General features: G+C 38.7%; 1 pseudogene; it reads left to right on the plus strand.

Moving 5' to 3' along the window:
• Nucleotides 1–332: 332 nt before the first annotated feature.
• Nucleotides 333–17,933, plus strand: LOC116660046 (annotated as a pseudogene).
• Nucleotides 17,934–19,971: the final 2,038 nt, after the last annotated feature.

Consider the following 19,971-nt stretch of genomic DNA (forward strand, 5'->3'; position numbering starts at 1 on the left):
TTAAATGCACATAAACTGTTATACGGCAATTTATTAATGCTGTGACAAGAGAGTTCCTCTTTCAATTGTGTCATGTCAGATGGGGAGGTCTGAGCTCACCACTTCTTGGGAGAAATTGAATCACGATTTCTATAAATCAAAAGTCATGTTAAAAGCACTGTGAAGTAAACAATGATGTATATGAATTAGCAGCACAACCAGAGTCAATACAAATCAAAGTGGCTTTATGAAGGTATTGATGTTTTCAGCTCTTCTAAGGTTGAATACATTAAAGCATTTATCCCCCAGGGCATTGTTGATCTAAATGAATCTATTCACTTTGAAACCAGACCATGGTTGTGCTAAAGACACAACTACACACACTGACCAAAGGTGGTTCTGACCCAAACCGAGTGACTTCATCTATGCCCCGATGCTCACGGTAAACTGATGTTAAATGAGTGATACCCAGGGCAAAGACACGAATAAAAAGTGGCTACATCAGTGTGTGTGGTTTCTTTATATATTAATTTCAAAGCCTACAGTTTCTGGAATGCAATATAAATGCTTTTTCTAAGGATTTGGCTCAATAGCACTCATCTGGATATGAATCCTCTCTCAGGATTTAACTTAAACTCTGCTTTTAAGAGACTGATTCTGTACCTTCAAGTTGCATCAATACATTCTGTTACTGGATATTGACTAATTCATTTCCATCGTGCCATCGGCATATCTTGCTTGTCTCAAAGGCAAGTTTATTTTTATACCAAAATGCCACATTTAAAAAATCAGATAACACACATATCCTGTTAGGATTTACTAGATTAGCTAAAGAACATAAAACATCAGATTCTAATTAGACAACTCCAGAGAAAAAACATAGGATGCATATTTCCCCAAAATATCAGGCATCTTTTGGCATATTCAAAGTAAAGTCATCTATTTTGGCCTCTCTGTGGTTTGGAAGAGGATTCTTTGCACAGTGGATACACATTGGAATTCATCTTGCTTTTCTTAGAATATTAGAGCATCTAACTACGTCTCCAAAAGGACCAGCCTCAAATTATCTCACCAAGGGCACTTACAGAGACCAGCAGTTAGAAAGAAGCCTGAGAAATGAAACATAAACGGGTAAGTGGGTGGAAGTCATTTATCTTTTAAAGTCCACAAAGAAGGGGGAACTGTAAATTAAAACGTCGACAGTGGGTTCAACACCTCTCTCTCAGGCCCTCCCCACCCTTTGTCATGAAACAGCATTCAAGTGTGGGAATGTTTCTCTTAAACATGTGTAAATCACACATTTAGTCATGCTCCTCGAAGGAGCACCTACCAATGGATCCAGGGGGAGGGGAAGCCAAGGATATTAAATACTAGTCCAGCAGTTTGTTAATGAAACATTTACAACAAGCATTTTGTGTGGCTGTAATAAAAAGGGTGGGGTTCTTTCATCACACTCTTTCATTACTTAGCACGATCTTTAAGAGGATTAATGCTGGGGGAGGGCGGGGTGAGAGAGTGGGGAGAGTGTGCTTATCAGTTGAGTCTCAGGATTGGTAATGCTGAGTTCTTAAGAGATTGCCCCTGGATGTGGGATTACTGAAGTGCAAATTCTTCCAGAATTTCAAGAGACTGGAAAGCAGTTTGTTTGCTCCCCTTCAATGAGAAGAGCTACTGACTTTGTGATGAAATGATCTGGGACTCAGTTTATGCATACCACTTCCTTCTCCTGTCATTTCCAACAGAGAGACTTATTTAATTTATTTAGGCTACTGATGCCCAGTGCATCAATATATGCACTCATGCCACTGTTTCTATGATTAAGCAACAGCTGAGGATGCAAGTTTAATAGCAACCCACTGACCTTTATGATGTTCACATCAAATATCATAACAACAAAAGAAAGTTACCAAGAAGACAGACCCACATTTTAGAAGCTGTGTGTTCTCTACACCTCATTTTCTGCAAGGTTTCCAAACAGCTCAGATAAACTACATCTTTTGGAGGACGCTGAAGCTAGTAAGTGGCCCTTTTATTTTTCCGGGGAGTTAGAGGCAGCTTTTGTTGGCAGTCTTGTGAAAGAGTACAGTACGGATGGCTCATGCTGCCTGAGGTCCCGTGGCTTGGCACTATTTTTAGCACAAGGAAGATGTTAGTTGAAACAGTGTACAATGGACTAATCAGCCGTAATAGAACTCACACTGTTTCTTACTTCACATTGTACTTCTTATGTGCCTTGAATGTAAACAGCTCTTTGCTCTGACAAAGATGGCAGTTTGCCATGGTGGGATTCAGCCTTCCCTAAAGCTCAGCAAACACTGAATAGAAACAAGCCTGAGGACTCTGAAAAAGCAATTGTTTGAATGGATGTCACTTGCAGCCTTCGACAAAATTATTTTTGTTACTTCCATCCGTTTCTCCCCACCTCCCTCCTCAAATTAGCAGGCATTCACAAATGCCAGCTATCTGTGTATGAAAAATTATTTCTATTATTTTTCCACCCACATTTCAAGAAGCAAAAAAATCACATTTTACATAAAGCCTTGAATGATGATGACACCCTATACAGTTTACACTCATTGTGAAAAATGTGGAACATAATGTAATAATATAAAGCTTGATCCGGTAAGTAGATTGAAGTCCCTTTCAAGCATGATAAAAAGGATTCTATTTAAAATTACATCCAACACCAAAAAGAAGTTTATTGTTTTGTACCATCTGTATCTACCATTCGCAGATTCAATAGTTTGCTCCCAAAACATATTTAGAGCAATTTACTATAAAGCAAATTGTTGTTGGCTAGCCTGCCTACACTGTTATCATTCCATGATTTTCCAGCCATGTTGGCTTATTTAAAAGTATTTTGAATTTTTATCATAGTAATACACGTTCAAGATAGAAACAATCAAATAAGGGAAGAGGGTTTTTAAGAAAAGCATCCCTTTCCCATGTAGCCTTTTCCACGTTTAGGCCCATTTCCAGCAGCAATTTTTTAACCTTTTTGATTTTTTAGTTCTTCTGGGAATTACCTTTAAAAGTCTAAATAAGTAATAGGCTTATAATGGTTTTTCCTGTCTCATTCAATGAATGATTCAACAAATATTCATTGTGTGGTGGGAATGTAAATTGGTACAGCCACTGTGGAAAACAGTATGGAAATTTCTCAAAAATTCTGAAAATAGGGCTACCATATGACCAAGCAATTCCACTCCTGGGTGTATAGGTAAAACACCTAAAACACTAATTGGAAAAGATATATGCACCCCAATACTCAGAGCAGCATTATTTACAATAGCCAAGCTCTACAAGCAACCTAAGTGTCCATGAGTTGATGAATGAAGATGTGGGGTGTGTGTGTGTGTGTGTGTGTGTGTATATATATATATATGGAATATAAGGAATGGAATACTACTCAGCCAAAACCCCCCCAACATTTTGCCATTTGTAGCAATATAATGGATTAGGAGGGCATTGTGCTAAGTGAAATAAGTCAAAGAAGGACAAATACTGTATGGTATCACTTATATGTGGAATCTAAAAAATACAACAAATTGGTGAATATAACAAAAAAGAAGCAGACTCACAGATACAGAGAAGAAACTAGTGGTTACCAATAGGGGGAAGAAGAGGGGAAGGGCAAGATAGAGGTAGCGGAGTAAGAGGTAGAAACTGTTACTTATAAGCTACAAGGATATACTGAACAACATGGAAATTTAGTCAATATTTTATAATAATTATATATGATAGAACCTTTAAAAATTGTTGTTTCCGCCTTGGGCAGAAATGGCCAGGCTTTAAACTACTGCCTTGCTCTCTCACTGGCTGAAAATCATCCTGAAAATAGTGAGCCTTTAGCTCAAAAGCTGAGGTAAAACCTGAAAGGCCTAACACCTGGAGGCTGCGGCTAAGCATACACCTGGTCACTGGGCAGAGTCCCTTCTGGAAAGGCCATCTGAGTAACACACAAGCACAAACGAAAATATCAAAACATTTTTTTTAACTTCACAAAAACATAATCCTCAATATGCAAAGATATAAAACATGAAAGTTATGAAAAAACCCATGACTTGTAAATATCGTAACTTCATAAAAGGCTAACACCCTATCTTAACATTAATCAGTCTTTTGTAAAAAAAATCTGTAGTGTATGTATTATATATATATTTAACAACTAGCTAAACACTTAAGATCCCAGTGAATACTCAGAGCAAAGTTCTCAAATCGAAAAAGTACAATTAACTAAGAGGTATGAAAAAATATTCAGCTGACCTCACAAGTTGTGAAATGAATGCATATTAAAGCAATACGTTTTGACGGACTATTAGATTTCCAATTTTTTAAGTAAATGATTTAGTTTTGGCAAATGAGCTTTAAGTTAGACAACTGCACATGCCTGGCAGGAGTACAAATTCCTATTTCTGTAAATCAGTTTGGCATCAGGTTTCAGGAGTTGTAAAAACAAATCCTTTAAACTCAGGAATTCTACTTCAAGAGTTTATCACCCTCTGCTGTGGTGCCTCAGAGGCTGTTTCAAGAGAAAGCTGAACATCTCTTTCCCAATGATGGGCTGCCAGAAACTAATTGAAGTGGACAACGCATGCAAACTTTGAACCTTCTATGAGAAATGTTTAGCTCCAGAAGCTGCCGCCTATGCTCTGGGTGAAGAAAGGAAGGGCTATATGGTCTGAATTGGTGGTAGGAACAGGTTTCTCCACAAGGCTGGGTGTTGTGACCCACAGCCAGTGCACCTGCTCCTGAGTAAGGGGCACTTCTGTAATAGATTAAGGAGCATAAGAGAAAGAAAGAACAAATCTGCTCAGGGGATGCCTAGTATATGCCAATCTGAGTGTTCTCAATTTGGTTACTGTTTAAAAAAAAAGGGGGGGGGGAGAAAGATATTTTTGGCTGCACTTGTATTACTGTGCTTGAACGCCTAGTACCCCAAAGAGCTGGCTGAATCCACAAATTTTTCAATCTGTATAAAGAAGATGATGTTCCCAGTATGCTGTGGAAAGCCCCTGAACAGAGAAGGTGAGAAACCTTGGTGCCCAAGATTCAGTGTTACATTATTCCACCTGTCCTGCAAGACCAAAGTCAGCTTGCTGCTCTAAAGAAACAGTGTACTAATTAAAAAAAAGGAAGAGGCCACAGGATATGCTAACCACTGGCCAAGAGGATGAAGGACACCAAAGGAAAATGTCAGGAACAAATTGCCAAGAGATAGAGGCTGTCTTGTCTGAGAGCTTCTAACTTGAAGTCTGAGGCCAATCAAAAATCAGATTTTCTACGAGTAAGAAATAAGATCAGACATTGTTTTTTAAAGTTTACCTTAAGTAAATAATCAGAAATGTGGATGAAGATTTATACATAAAGATTCATCTTAGCAAGATTTGTTATATCAAAAGCCAGAAGCAACCCAAGGGCTCAAAGTTAGCAAAAGTTTTATATCAACTACATCCTATCTATACGATAGTGTGTTGTGTAGCCATTTAAATGAAAATCTCTGATGAGTCTTTAACGTCAAAAAATAATGTTGATGGTGGACATACTAAGTGGAAATAAAAACAATCACATTTATAGCATTACTTCAAATATGTAAAAATCCATAAAAAGATGTGTAGAAGAAAATATGTCGGGAATATAAACATTGATTTGATCATCTTCAGTTGGGTGATTTTATTTTCTTCCTTTTACTTTCCATTTTTACAAAATAAACATTCTTAGAGTCATTGCAAGAGACAACTGCTAAATGTGTTACTCATCCTTAGAGAAAGGGTTCTGTGCACCTCTCCGTGTGCCCCCTGCGAGCACTTACTGCAGGTGCTCAAGTTTTCTGTGTATGTATCTGCTGTGCCATTCTGACTTTCGCTATCTGGAGCTGGGTCAGATTTCACGGGTGGAGGGTGGAGTGCTCCACCACACTCCCCTCACTTCAGACACCAGTTGCAGGCTCTTAGGCCACTCATACTTCTGACCCACTGACTACAAATTTGGGGCTTCCCACTACCTCCCCAGGTTCTATAATCTGCAAGAATGACTCACAGAATTCAGGAAAGCATTATACTTAGGATTGTAACTTTATAATAAAGCCTACAAACTGGAACCAGCCAAATGAAGAGACACAGCGGGTGAGGTCTGAGAGGATCCCAAACAAAAACGTTCCCTGTCCTCATGATGCGTGATCCACCTGGCACATTGTTAAGTATCAATCACCTGGAAGCTCACGGGAGCTTCAGATGTCCAGAGTTTTTATTGGGGTTTCACGACACAGTCTTGATTGACTGAATCACTAGCCATGAGATTAAACTCAATCTTAAATCCCCTTCCCCTTCTTGCAAGTTGGGAAGTTGGGCTTATAAATGCATGGCTCAAAGCCTCAACCTCCTCATCACATGGCTAGTTTCTCAAGCCTGCATCCTGAAATTACCCAAGGGCTCACCAGGAGTCACCTCATTGGCATAATTCCCAGTGTGGCCCAAGGGGCCCACCATGAATAACAAAGACACTCCTTTCCTTCTGGAAATTCCAAGGATTTAGCGACTCCCTCCTAGGAATTGGGGACAAAGGCTAGTCAAATTCTTTATTACACAACAATATCTGTCTCAACCATTGGCTGTGCCCTCCTATGTGGAGGATGCCTAACCCTGAGACTGGTCCCCAGCAGATTTTTCTTTTAAATCTGGCAGTTTAAGGAGGTTTGCCTAAAACCCATTAGTGACTTAGAGAAGCCCCTCACTGTGAGGTCATTTTTCCAGGAATTAGTAATGCACTGGTATTTTGGATATAATTTAATCCATTGCTGAGAACTGTAATACAACAACAACCATAAGACAGTTTTTTTTTTCTTTCACCATTTTTCCCCCTCTTTGGTGATATCTATCTATAGAAACACACTAGCTAGTTTTGAATTAACTAGGAAATTAATAGAGAATGTATACGCTTTGTGCAGGGAAAGGCAACTAACAGAAGTGCAGGATTGGCAATTTCTAGGCTGTGTTTATGAGCATTTAAGACCATTAATATTAAGTAAGTTATAGAAGTAAGTGCTAGTATTTTCTTTTCTGTTCTGAATCTAAGGATTGTCTGGGGATTGGCATTTAGAACACCAAAATGGTTTGGGGGAATCTGACAACTTGGCTGATTACATTTATGCTTGCTCTTTTATTCCAAAAGCTATTTCCTTCTGATGGGTTATATAGTCAATGCAGAATATTGATTATTTAACTTAGTTCTTCAAGTCTTTGAAAATTTCTATTACACAATTTCCTAGATTAAAATTAGGACTGCTGCCCAGTTTGTTTGTTTGTTTGTTTTTAACTTCATAAGTCTACGTATTCAAAATTAGTCCCTTAAAATTGAGTCAACTTTTTATCGAGACAAAATAATCCACAACATAATTTTAAATGTTTTACCCAAAGACAACGGCAAAAGTTCCAGGCATCACAGTTCACTAAGCTTTTCCTCTAAGCACACAGAGGTGCCTTCCTGGCAGTCCTAGGGCAGTCTCCCTGAGCACTGCTTCACTTTCTCCAGGCCCTTCCCTGGTCTGAACCCTTAGTTTTTCTCTCCCTTTCTGTGCAGACTTCATTCCAAGCTTGTGGGAGAAGACAGGACTTGCTGTAAATTAGGATGAACAGAGGGCCTCCTGTGTTTATTGATCTTGTTGTGGTCTCCTGTGACTATGAAACTGAGCAGGACCCTGTGGGGCCCTCCTGGGTACAAATCCTTTCTGTGTCTCCCATTTCTTGTTTATAGGAAATAGGCTTCATTCAGCCTCCTTGACCTTCCCTGCGTTCCAAAGGGCACATTCAAACATTGCTCATCAGGGAGAGGATGGAATGCAGACACAAAGGAGCAGTTAGGAAAGAACAGTGCAGCCCTGGGGCAGGGTCCTGGTTCCTCCACAAGAAATAGACATAACAACATCTTTGAGTTCTTCTGTAGTAACTAAGGCCCCCACCCAGGTGGAGGATGGTGACTTCAGGCTGAGCACAAGATTCCTGGAACATCACTACCAATCAATCAGAAGAAAGTCTGTATACAGTGGAAGATAACAAAGACCCTGACCCCTCCTTAAATGATTCTCCCTTTAAAAACTTTCATGGTTGAGCAGAATCTTTGGAGTTGATTTTTGGACATAATTCTGCCTTCTCTCAGGTTGCCAGCATCCTGAATAAAGCAACTTTCCCTTTCCAACCAATACTCATCTCTCGAGTATTGGCTTTTGAGCAGCAAGCAGCCAAATCTGAGTCTGGTAACAATTATACTCACAGTAATTCCTAGGTGTCATCCAGTACCCAGTATATATTTAAATTTTTCTACTAAAGCCAATGGTTGATTTTCCTTTATTTAAAACTGGGGAGACCAAGTATCACTAATTATCAGAGAAATGCAAATCAAAGCTACAATGACGTATCACCTCACACCAGTCAGCATGGATATCACTCAAAAGACCACAAACAATAAACGCTGGAGAGGGTGTGGAGAAAAGGGAACCCTCCTACACTGTTGGTGGACTTGTAATTTGGTGCAGCCATTGTGGAAAACAGTATGGAGATTCCTTAAAAGACTAAAAACAGACTTACCATATGATCCAGCGATCCCACTCCTGGGCATATATCCAGAGGGAACCTTAATTCAGAAAGACATCTGCATCCCAATGTTCATAGCAGCACTATTTACAATAGCCAGGACATGGAAAAAACCTAAATGTCCATTGACAGAAGACTGGATAAAGAAGTTGTGGTATGTTTATATGATGGAACACTACTCAGCCATAAAAAATGACAAAATAATGCCATTTGTAGCAACATGGATGGCCCTGGAGACTGTCATTCTAAGTGAAGTAAGCCAGAAAGAGAAAGACAAATACCATATGATATCACTTATATGTGGAATCTAAAAAAAAAACAAAAACAAAAACAAATGAACTTATTCACAAAACAGAAACAGACTCATAGACATAGAAAACAAACTTACAGTGACCGGGGGGGAAGGGGGTGGGAAGGGATAAGCTGGTAGTTCGAGATCTGTAGATACTAATAGATATAAAATAGATAAACAAGTTTAAATGGTATAGCACAGGGAACTATATTCAGTATCTTGTAGTAGCTTATGGTTATTTATTCAATAAGTGTATCTGGGTATTATTATTTAAAAAAAAACAAACTGGGGAGAGTAACAGAATGTTTGTATGTAACAAGATGATGTGGCTGAGAAGGGAAAATTAATGATGCAGGATTGAGTGGAGATCTTTGCAGGGGTGATGTCCCTGACCAGGACCCTGCACCATGCTCAGCATTCAGGGGGACCATCATGTGGTTTTCTCCATGACTGGTTTCCTGACAGGGTGCATCAAGGGCACCTGTCTGTGCAGGCTACAGGGGATGAGACTGAAGGAAGAGCAGCCTACCAAAGTGGTCTGAAGATTATTTTAAACTGAAAACCTCTGAATAGACAGCAGTCACAGAAAGACATTATCTAAATAAACAAAACCTCCTGAAAATACAGCTGCTCACTGACCCCCCTCTGAAGGAGTTTTCTGTTTGAAAGAAGGGTGACATACACTACTAGGAAACAGGAATTCAGCTGCCATACTCCCCATCCTCCACCAGGAGGAAATTCCCAGCCAGGAAGGAGATAGACTGCCCATTTCCATTAGCACCAAAAAGCCCAATAGAAGCTTCCAGATCTTCCCACTGCTCTTTGTTAAGCTGGTATATAAACCTTCATCTCTAGCCATCTTGTGAGTTAGTCATCACTAAGCAACTCCTATGTGCTCTTTTTAAAGAAACTTCGTCTTTTCTCCAGTTAATCTGTTTATTTTCAGGCCTCTGAATATCTGTATCTAAGTTGGTAGAGAAAAACTTTTTCCTCCCAACAAGAACCTGGGTACATGTGGAGAGTTGGCCTTAGTTAAGAGCATGGACCCTTAATCTCTGGTAACAGGAGAGAAAGCAGAGGGACTGGTGTACATTCAGTCTCTCATTCTCAAACTGGAAGTGTATCTACTCTCACTGACTCTTGTCCTCACTTCCCATTCATTACTTGACCTCTTCCAGTACGGCTGCCAGGCTCAACACATAATCATTCAATCACTCATCAAATTTTTCTTTAATCCTACTATATACTCTAGGCCCTAAAGCTACAGCATTGAACAAAACCTAAGAATCCCTACCTCTGTGGAGCTAGCTTTCTGGTGGGGGGAAACCAGATATAATACAACCTACACAATACATTCAGTGGTAATAAATATGATGGATAAAAATAAACACACACACACACACAGAAGACAGGAAAGGAGTAATGGAGTATTCACTGCCTCACTGAGAAGGAGATATATGAATAAAGACCTGAGGAGGTAAAGAGAAAGCACTATGGATATAGTGGGAAGTCTGTTCCAGGAAGAGGGAGCAGATAAGCAGTGGAAGTGTGCTTGGTGCATGCAAGGAACAGCTAAGAGATAAGGAGTGAATAAGCAAGGGGAGGAGGCATAGCAAGAGATAAAACTAATCAGGTCACACAGGGCCAGATTGTGTGGGAGCTTGTAATTCCAAGTGCTTTGGCTTTATTCTGACTAAACCGAGGATACACTGGAGGGATGCAAGCAGACAAAATGGACTGTAGGGGAGCAAGGATGGAAGCAAGATGAGCAGTAACAATGTTGGTGCTGTAATCTTGCCAAGAGATAATGGGCACTGCTTTGGAAAGCAATCTGGCAGTTCCTCAAAGCATTAAACAGAGTTACCCTATGATCCAGCAATTGCACTCCTAGGTACACACCCAAGAGAAAGGAAAACATATGTTCAAACAAGACATGAATACTCACAGCATCATTATTCCTAAGAGCCAAAAGGTGGAAATAACCTGATGTCAATCAACTGATGAATGTATAAACAAGGTTTGGTATATCCATACAATGGAATATTATTCAGTCATAAAAAAGAATGAAGTACTGATATGATTCTGGGGTTTAGGAAAGAGCTGGACTAGAGTTTAGATTTGGGAGTTATCAGCATAGGAATGGTAAGTAACTGGTTAGAGTCATCAGTTATCTCCAGGCAGCCAAATCTTCATCTTGACTTCTCAATAGCACTGGACATTACTGACCATGGTCTTCATCTAAAATGGCCCCTTCTCTTGCTTTCAGTAGAGAAATTCTGCTGTTTTCTTCCTTCCTCTCTTGTCTCTCCCAATCTGTGTAATTTGCAGGCTCATCTTCCCCCCTGATCTTCAATTCAGAGCCCCTCATGATACTAGGTACTCTCTACTCTAGATCTTATCCATATTCTAATTTCATTTATCTCCTATACACAAACTCACAAGTGCACTTCAGATCCTTTACATAACCACTAAATATATATCAAAAGCATCTCAAATTCAGCTTGTGCAATACTAAACTCATCATCTCTACCTCCATTCCCAATCCCAAACTGGTCCTCTTCCAACATCCCTTACTTCAGTGAATGATTTACATATTCATGTAAACTACAAACCAGAAGCCTTCTTTGGTATCTTCTTCCTCAGCATATCTAATCCAGCAACAAATTCTCAGAATTTCATCTCCTAAAATATTCTCTAAATGTCTCTACTTCTCTGTGTTTTTACTGGTGAGCAAGGCAAATACATTTCCACTGTATAATTTTTCACAAAACAATCAATACTAATAATCAGCATTTTACCATTCTTAAGCCCTGGAGGCAGGCTAATTACAGAATATTGTGGATTTTTTAAAATGGTGACAGTGGGGGTATGGGTTCCTTGTTCAAGTTGAGGATTTTCCCTCCTCAATGTTCTCTACAACTTTCCTTTTTGGTTTTTCTAATTCTTGTCTCTTTTAAATCCACATCATCCTACCAGTTATCACCAGACTAATTCTCTTAACATGTAGTTGTTAGTTTCCCAGCTCAAAAAATCAAAACTACATTTTGCCTAGGAATTTAAGAACAAACTCCTAATACAGCATTATAGGTGCATCGCCAAGTCCAAACATTCTTCTTCTCTATGTTCCAGTGTTAGGGGTTGAATAGTGTTCTCTTCCAATTCATGTCCTTCCTGAAACCTCAAAATGTGACCCGATTTGGAAATGGAGTCTTTGCAGGTATAATCAAGTTAAGGTGAAGTCACCAGGATAGGCTCTAACCCAAATGACCAGTGTCCTAATAAGAGAGATTTGGAAACAGACCTATAGAGAAAACACCATGTGACAACAGAGGCAGAGACTGGAAGGATGCAGGTCCCAGCCAAGAAATGACAAAGGTTGATGGGTTTCACTGGAAGCTGGGGAGAGGGAACGTAGGAGTCTCCTTCATGAGTTACAGAGGGAACAGGGCTTTTCAATGTCTTAATTTTGGACATCCATCTTCCTGAACCATGAGACAATAAATTTCTGTTATTTCAAGCCACCCATTCACCCAGTGTGTGGTATTTTGTTATTGTAATCCTGGAACCTAATACATCCACTTACATTGGAAAATTCATGGTTCTCCTGAACCTGCATTCTGTGCTTTAAAAAAATTCAGGTGTAATTCATACAACATTTACCCTTTTAAAGTATACAATTCAGTGGTTTTTAAAATATTTTTCACAAGGTTGTACAACCAACTCCAGTACCTAACTTCAGGACATTTTCCTCGGCCCTATAATAAATCCCATTCTGTTAGAAGTATAGTTCCCCAATCCCTCCACCTCCCCGTTCACAAATCTTTCTCTGTGGATTTGCCTATTCTAGACTGCACTAATTTATTTGTTTCCATGCCTTTTCCTCATGCCCTCTTCCCACTACCCCTATTTGCGTTTTGTAACTATTTATGTCATTCACTCACGCACTAAATTCTTCCTACCTGAGGACAGGGAACGTGTATCCCTGGTCCTAGTACAGGACCTGGTACACAGTAAGCATCTGCAACATGCTTCCTGAATGAAAATATGAATCAATGAATGCCCATCTTAAAGACCACCCTCTTTCTATCATCTGTCTTTTCTCATTTGGTTCAAATCTATGGTTCTAACCCATGTGGTTCTCCTGGAATTAGATTGGTTTTGATATGTGAAATATAAACACACGATAACACACGCTACAATATTCAGCGGATAAAAATTACTGAAGAAACTACTCTGCCCCTAGCATGGAACAAGACTCTCTCTACTAGGCAAAATAATTATGGTCATAAAGTAGACATAAATGAAAGTTTGAGTTTTCGTGTTTTTCAAGGCCATCTGCACCATTTACATTAAAGATGTTACAGTCTGAATGAGGCTGTCCAAGACTAGAAATAATGTGACATACAAGAGATCAGCACGTGGATTCTTGGTCTGAGTATAAATTGCTGATAGAAGATAAATGATGCTGCATGAAATTGTGACTTGAAAAGCAAGTAAACCATGAATCATTCCCATGTACAAGGTTGTAATCAGAACAATGGAGAACTGATATGTGAATTGTTGTCATTTACTCTGCTGTTGGCAAAACACTGGCCAATTCATGGCTATGCATATAGCTTAAATGTTGCAACATGAACACAATTCATATTATCTGGAACAGTGAACACTGTTTCCAATTAATTTTTTTTACCATATGTTTAGAAAAAAAAGATACCTTAATTAGCTAAAGTGAGGACATCACATTGTGCTTCTCTGTAGAAAGATACCATATGAATAGATATATAACTGTCGGTGTAGTATTGTAGTGCACTTTAAGATATATAGACTATATTTTCCATATTAAAAAATATTGAAAACATCTGACGACTTAAGTATTATTATTACCCACATTTACAAATGAGGAAGTGTCTCTGGTAAAATGAATTGATTTGCTTGTGAATCTATCAAGGTAGTATAGGAGGCAAGACACAAACCCGTCTTTACCTTTGAACGTCAAACATGCTATGTTCACAATCCAAATGTTAGGCATGGCACAAATAGGCCAAGTTGCTCTATTTAATAACAATGATGATGATGATGTAATAGAAAATAGTAACGAGTAAATCTATGGCTCGATTTGTCTCTGTTAGAATGTAAGCACTACGAGGAGAGAGATTCAGTTTAGTTCACTGCTGCGTCCCCAGTACCTAGCCCGGTCCCTGGCACATAATGGGCCCGCAAACAAAACGTCTTTATAAATCAAAGAATAATACAACACATTTTCAAAGATATTTCACACATTATTTCACTGTTGTCATATTCTAAGTTTTTTCACTCTGCTCCAATATTCTTTTTATTACTCCCCGTTGTATAAAAGATGACTCAAAAATCTTAAAAATCAGTGCTGAGAGATTAAAAATAGGATATACTAGTCATCGAGACCAGGCCCATAATAGGATCCCAGCTGATCTTACTTTGAGGATAATGAGTACTAACTTGAATAGGTTGGCTTCTCCATGGATGGCAGGTGTTGAAAGGCATGTAGAGAAATTCACCACTGAGGAACACAAACATCTGCCAAGATTAAAAAACAAAAAATATCTCTACATTGAAATTCTGAAACGTGGGAGAAGGTTGGCTTCCCTTCATAAGGATGGGTAGTATTCAAGGTCATAGCCTGTTAGAGCTACTAAAATGTCTTTCTTTACTATTATCCTGGTTTTTACATTTATTATGGAGAATCAAAAAGTGATTAATCGAGTTTTAAAATGAATATTTTGTTTAGGGATAGAAAGAGAAGAAGGCCCTAGGCTCTGAGGAGTCTCTTTCCAAGGGGCCTCCTTGTTTTGAGAGGAGGTGCTGAGTTAAGTGGGATGTAGCTCTGTTTCACTTTCTTTAGCCTAGGAAGTTGGGAAAGGGATTCTGCTGCCAAAACAAGTTTGAAAACCACTTGTATTTGAAGTATAACAGCCCCAACTTTCTTTTCTTTAAGACAGTTTTACTTATGTTTTCCTCTCCACCCAGAAGCAATAGCCAATCAAAGGTAATGCAAGGTATTCTTAACGTCAGGGGTGCGTATCCAGCTGTCCCAGTTCACGGCGGTGCAATTAAGAAGCGGGAAGGAAGAGACAAGAAAGGCTCGCAACAAGCACAGGCTCCCTGATGCTACACCACTATTCTTGGAACTATTAAGCTGTTTACTCACAGGTAAGGCTCCAGTGTTCATCAGTACCCGCTACCTGGGAGGCTAAGAAATTCAGCTCTGGTTTGTCAGCCCCGAACAGTAACACAACTCCCGCGGAAGGGCGGGAGGCACGGGGAGCCGGATGCCGCTCCTCGAGGTAAGTTTACCGGAAGTAAAACAGAACAGGGCGTGATTGGCTAGGACAGAGCTCCTCCTCACCAGCCCCACCCCCTCAGATTTTGTAGAGGAGGCACCTGTGCATCGTGAGGAACTCACGAATAACTTTATGAGCTGCACCTGACTCATTTGCGGCAGAGACACAGCCTAGTAAAAAACATTCAAAACACTCTTGCAAATTAAGTATTATCATTAGCCCACATTTACAAAGGAGGGATTAAGCTATGTTTTAAAGATTAAACTATGTTTCATACTGCTTTTTAAATTTTTTTGTTTTGTCTTTTTTTGAGGGGAGGTAATTAGGTTTTATTTATTCATTTTAGTGGAGGTACTGAGGATTGAACCCAGGACCTCGTGTATGCTAAGAACACACTATACCACTTTGTTACACCCTCCCCGCAACACTGCACTTTGAAAAAAAAGATGGACCTATGTGGTACACTTCTAAGGAAATATTTGAAAAATCTTTGTAGAGAAAAGCCTCAGTTACCTGGAAAAATCTCACTGTTTGAAATAGAGAATCCCTGAGGGAGTCCAATAAAGGAGGTGTTACTTTACTTAGATGTAACCATATGTTTCATTACAGGAAGACACACTTGTGGAAAATCAACAAAATGTCCATAGATACTTCCATTTCATAAAGCATAGATGGTAGTGTGGGTTTCTGTAATCTTTTCCTTTAAGTCTAAATTATTTTGAATAAATGTTTTTTAAAACCAGTTTGTAAAAAGTGAGTCTGTTCTTTAAGTTCAGTGTTTTGTAAATAAATACATTATTTTAAAAATGCACTTCTACTAGAAAAATTAATGGTATTACCTACTGTTTTGCAAAGAAATATGTTTAAAAATAATTGCCCCACCTTTAAAAACTAAACAATTAGTAAGCACTCAGGCTTTTCAGCCACCTATTATATGAAACTGCTTTATTATCATTAATATTACTTGTGATCTAAATTCACCTAAAAATTTCTGATCTCAATTCACCAGAGAAGTAATTCATCCAATAACACGAGTGAAGAGAACTGATCAGGTACACACACGCACACACACACACACACACACACACCTTGTGACACCACCCAAAACCCATAGCAGGTAAAACGCCAGCCCAGAAATACAACCACTATTAAGAAACAAATGTTCTTTTAAAGAAGTATTTCCTTTGCTTCCATCCTACTTTTCTTTAGAAAAAAAAATCACTTATTTCATTGTGAAAATGAAGTCAAATGAGGTAGCCTTGAAAAAAAGAAAGCTTCTATATACTCCATATGAAGGAACTAAATCAGGACACATGAAAAAAGGGTAGACGTACTGTGATATAATGCAATTGGAAAAAGACTGGCTTTTTCCTTTGCTTTTGATGGAGAACTCTGTGAAAGAGTGCCAGTAAGAACAAGCTCCTCTAGCTGACATTTCATTTCTTAGCAGCGAGATAGATTAGTGCTTGCTTCTCTGCAGCTCATGCATTACTAGCCCTAGTACTTCAGAAATGAAAAATCATGTCCTCAATTTATTCTTTATTGCATAAATGTTATACAAAGAGAATGGAAATTTGCATTTGGCTCTTCATTCCTGTTAAAATATTGTGGTCTGGATAACAGGTTAAGAAATACCACAGTAGCCTTGTCCTTTCATATTTCGCCTATATAAAACAGCTTAATGGATATCTGGATAAGGTGAAGAGAAATGAGAGTAGAATTATGTTAAATTGGGGCGTCTCTAAATAGCTTACAAAAATTTTTATCACCTTTTCAGGGCATGACTAAAGAGACCCACCTGTAAATCTTTTTAAATAGCTGAATCAAAGGGAACCAGAACCGTCTTCAAATCATCAGCAACACAAATCAACCAAAAGGTAACTGAACTACAGAATTCAAAAGAAAGGCAAAGTCTAAAGGAATACACAGTGAAGGATTGAGAGACTCCTAACAAAATGCTTGAAAGCCACTCTTAAGAGTCACTCCATAGGGAAAAAAAAAAAAAAAGAAAAAGAAAAAAGAGTCACATCTGATCTATTCTCTTCCAGGCAAGAGAAAGCAATTTTCAACCAAGCAAATCCAAGGAGCAAACTCAGACTTTCATTTGTGGAGCCCACCTTATTCTGCCTTATTCTGTCCCTGTCCCATGAGGTTTCACACTTTGGTTAAACTTAAGCTTTTGTTCTTCAGATCTATATTTTTTGTCTTAGTTAAACCTGAGTGTTTGAGTTGGGATGGGGTGGGGGTGGAGGGGGACCTGGGTGAGGAAAGATGTTAAGCCTTTGCTGCTTCTCTCCAATTGTGTGTTTACCCCCAAGTAATCTTCAGTGCTTTGGAGAAATATTGTCTGAAAAAATTAAATAGAATTAAAATAATTCTGGCTGGTAGACTTGTATACATATGACAGGTCATAAAATTGTTATAAATATATTTGGAGGGTGAAATAAATTCTGGGCAAGTGCAAATGTTTTCGACTTAAAGAGTCAATATTAGAATCTTGAATTATGAATCATTTCTTTAGACTATTTGATCTGATCTGGGTTTTATCCTTAGATAAATTTTTGGATAATAATTTTACACAACTGCCTAAAATTCCTTTCCAGCCATACAAAACTTCCGTAAATAGTACCTCTCTGACCCCCTAGGAATCTTCAAGATGCACTCTCAACCCCTTCTCTCTCCACAGACACTCTGGCCCCCAGCGCACCCCCACAACTGAACATGGGCGATGCACTGGCGACTGTGTTGAACATATAAAACCACAAAGCCTAGCAGCATCTTTCAAGGTGTAAGTTTGAATTTCTGCCCTCTGGGGCCTTGTGGACTGCTTCTGGAAGCTTGCTGAGTTAAACTGAGTCTAACACTAAGAGGAAGAAATTGTTTGTGGTGCTAAGGAAGAGAAAGTGAAACACTTGAGGGTTTAATTTAAAGCAATATGACATTGGATTACTGCCAATGGAAATTTTTCAGAAAGCCCATCTTTTGTGAGAAAGTGAACTCCCAAATAGTTACAGGACGAGAACAATTTTTGGGGGGGAAAAAAAAAACTAAAAACCAAGTAATTGTTTTAAACAGTTCTCCACCCCCCCACCATGAGGTAAGATCTTTGTACTTTCCAAAACTTTCCTAAAATACAATGTAGAGAAATAATAAAATACAAAGAAATGCAATAAAGCTGAAAGTTAAGTCTTTGTCTTAGATAAGTTACTGCCATTTACATAATTCCTCAGACCTTGGACTTTAAGAAAATTGTAACAATGAGGTGTAAGCCTGAGGGAAATGAAACACGGCCTGCATCTCCTTTCTGCTCTGTTTCTGTTGACTTAGGGAGTTCAGGTAGTCAGACAGAGAAAGTGAACGTGCTTTTTCACAAAACAGAAACAGACTCATAGACAGAGAGAACAAACTTATGGTTACCAGAGGAGGAAGAGGGTGGGGTGAGATAAATTGGGAGTTTGAAATTTGCAGATACTAGCTACTATATATAAAACAGATAAACAACAAGTTACTCTGTGTAGCACAGGGAACTATAGTCAATATCTTATAGTAACCTATAATGAAAAAGAATATGAAAAGGAATATATGGATGTACACGTATGACTTAACTATTATGCTGTACACCGGAAACTGACACATTTTAAATATTACAGTACTTCAATACCCCCCCCAAAAGTACAAAACAGACAAAAAAATCCAAGGGTTTGTGTTTTTCTGAATCAGCGGGGGAGCAGTAAAACAAAGCTGGGATGTGCAGAATTACTAATGTGTTGATCAAAGGAGTGAGGTGGAACTTAAAATGAATTTAGAAACTATTTGTTTTTCAAAAAAAAGTAAAAGCTGCTTTTGCATATCTCAGCTATAAACTTGCCCAAAGGCAAAATACTTTCTGATGATTCTTCCTAAATACATTATTAGAAACAATTTGAATGTTTAGAGACCAGTGGGCAGACAGGGTAGGTTTGGGTGGCACAGTGAATTTATTATTGTTGACACTGTTATTTGCAATAATGTTTGTTTATGAAGGCCTTTAGGCAGGTTCTGCATTTCCCAGTTGACTGCTCCCCACTGCCTTATACATAATTGTTTTCATATGTTTATCCTCATTAGCCTTTAAGTTAGCAATTTTAGAAGAAGCCCGTTGTTGTTAGATAATAATAATAAAAGCTATCTTTTAAATGAATGCCTACAATATGGCAGGCACTTAACATTCACCATTGACCTTTACAGCAGTCCCCAAAAATGGCTGTTATTCTCCCACTTTAAAACTAGGAGCCTCATGAGTGGGAAAGCTGAAATTTGAACACAGGTAAGTCAGGCTCCTACACACCTCTTTCCATTTAGCCTCAACTTTGTTGTGATTCAGAACTAATGATGTGCATTGATTATGAATTTATGCCACTTCAAATAATACTCAAGATATATGACTTCCAGACCCTGTTAAGTTCCAATAGAAAAGAGTGCAAAAACCTTCTAATTCAACTGAAATTCAGAACAGAAAGAGTGATGCATTTGTTCTGCATAAGATCAGACTAGAAAGAACAGATTTTTCTCTTTTTCCTTTTGGCAATATGGCCCCAGGGCCCAAAGCGGTCAACCATTGTCATAATTCATTTGGCAGTCCTGTCAAAGATAGCTCGGTCATTGAGTCTAACAAAATATTTTTTAACAGTCAGGGTACATATTTGATTTGGATCCAGGGACAAATGGCTCTCCAAAGGCTTCCTGGCAGGTTGATGATGCGATGCATCAGCAGGATGTATCAGTGCTTAATAGTACTGAACCATGGAGTACATTG

This window comes from Camelus ferus, chromosome 3, assembly GCF_009834535.1.
Source record: "Camelus ferus isolate YT-003-E chromosome 3, BCGSAC_Cfer_1.0, whole genome shotgun sequence".
Lineage (NCBI taxonomy): Eukaryota > Metazoa > Chordata > Mammalia > Artiodactyla > Camelidae > Camelus > Camelus ferus.